The following is a 2,371-nucleotide window of genomic DNA, read 5'->3' as shown; positions in this document are numbered from 1 at the left end:
CCACCTTGTCCCCAGGCCACGCCCTCCCCCTGCCCCCAGGCCACGCCCACCCCGCCAAAATGCGCCGCTTGGAGGGGGTTGAGGGGGTTAAGCCACGCCCACCCCGATAAACCCCGCCCACATGGCCTTATATGGGCATAAAGAGGTTCTAAGCCATGCCCCCTTTGAGCCAGGCCACGCCCACCCTAACAAACCACACCCACATGGCCTTATATGGGCATAAAGAGCTTCTAAGCCACGCCCCCTTTGAGCCAAGGCCACGCCCTCCCTGATAAACCCGGCCCCCATGGCCTTATATGGGCATAAAGAGGTTCTAAGCCACGCCCCCTTTGAGCCAGGCCACGCCCTCCCTGATACACCCGGCCCCCATGGCCTTATATGGGCATAAAGAGGTTCTAAGCCACACCCACTTTGAGCCAGGCCACGCCCACCACATAAACCCTGCCCCTGTGGCCTTATATGGGCATAAAGGGGTTTTAAGCCATGCCCCCTTTGAGCCAGGCCACGCCCACCCTAACAAACCACACCCACATGGCCTTATATGGGCATAAAGAGCTTCTAAGCCACGCCCCCTTTGAGCCCAGGCCACGCCCTCCCTGATAAACCCGGCCCCCATGGCCTTATATGGGCATAAAGAGGTTCTAAGCCATGCCCCCTTTGAGCCAGGCCACGCCCACCACAATAAACCACACCCACATCACCTTATATGGGCATAAAGAGGTTTTATGCCATGCCCCCATTGAACCAGGCCATGCCCTCTCTCTAAGCCCCACCCCCATGGCCTTATATGGGCATAAGGATACGCTAAGACATGCCGTTTGAGCCAGGCCACGCCCACCACAATAAACCACACCCCCATGGCCTTATATGGGCATAAAGAGGCTCTAAGCCACGCCCCCTTAGCCCAGACCACGCCCACCCCAATAAACCTCGCCCACATCACCTTATATGGGCATGAAGAGGCTCTAAGCCACGCCCCCTTAGCCTAGACCACGCCCACCCCATAAACCTCGCCCACATCACCTTATATGGGCGTAAAGAGCTTTTAAGCAATGACCCCCTTTGAGCCAGGCCACACCCCCATAATCCCCACCCACATGTCCTTATATGGGCATAAAGAGGCTCTAAGCCACGCCCACTTTGAGCCAGGCCACTCCCACCCCCTAAACCCCACCCCATGGCCTTATATGGGCATAAGGAGCCTCAGAGCCACACCCCCTTAGCCCAGGCCACGCCCACCCCAATAAACTCCCACCCCCATGGCCTTATATGGGCATAAAGAGGTTTTAAGCCACGCCCCCTTTGAGCCAGGCCATGCCCACCCCAATAAACCACACCCACATCACCTTATATGGGCATAAAGAGGGTCTAAGCCACGCCCCCCGGGCCACGCCCACCCCAATACACCCCACCCCCATGGCCTTATATGGGCACAAACAGGTTCTAAACCACGCCCCCTTTAGGCCAGGCCATGGCCACACCTAAGCCCCGCCCCCATGTCCTTATATGGGCACAGGGCTCCCCAGACCACGCCCACCCCCCCAACCAGGATTGGGAGGGACTGGGAAGGACTGGGAGGGAATTGGGAGGGGATTGGGAGGGACTGGGAAGGACTGGGAGGGGATTCAGGGTTACTGGTTTATACTGGTTTGGGGTTTGGCGTTACTGGGAGGCGCCAGGAGGTCACTGGTTTGAACTGGGAGGGACTGGGATGAACTGGGGAGAGGGTTCAGCGTTACTGGGAGGTACTGGGAGGGTGTCAGAGGGTTACTGGGATATACTGGGAGCCATTGGTTGAGCACTGGGAGGGACCGGGAGGGACCGGGAGGGCACTGGGGCCGTATTGGGAGCACTGGGAGGGGTCACTGGTCCATACTGGGAGCACTGGGAGGGCCCTGGAGCCATACTGGGAGCACTGGGCCCCTTTAACTCACTGCTCCATGCTGGGAGCACTGGGCCCCTTTAACCCCACCCAGGGGGGTGTGGCCAAGCCCAGCCCCACCCCGTATGCCCCATGCCCATATATGGTCAAAAGGGGGCGTGGCCTGAGCAGGCCCCGACCCCAGCTGGTGCAAGGGCGCCCCCTGGTGGTTCTGGCCGAGGAGAACTTCCGGGAGCAGGTGCTGGGAATTCTGGGAAGTGGGCGGGGCCTGCACCCCTTCCTGCAGGTGAGACCAGTATGGACCAGTATGGACCAGTATGGACCAGTATGGACCAGAAACCCCCTCCCGTCCCTCCCAAGTTCCCTCCCAGTCTCTCCCAGTTCCCTCCCAGTTCATCCCAATCCGTTCCCAGTCCGTCCCAGTTCGTTCCCAATCCCCCCCAATCCCCTCCCAGTTCCCTCCCAGTCGCCCCCACCCCCTCCCAGTCC

The sequence above is a fragment of the Corvus brachyrhynchos genome, unplaced genomic scaffold, assembly GCF_000691975.1.
Source record: "Corvus brachyrhynchos isolate BGI_N302 unplaced genomic scaffold, ASM69197v1 scaffold725, whole genome shotgun sequence".
In the NCBI taxonomy this organism is placed as follows: Eukaryota; Metazoa; Chordata; class Aves; order Passeriformes; family Corvidae; genus Corvus; species Corvus brachyrhynchos.
Note: the sequence above shows the minus strand (reverse complement) of the source record.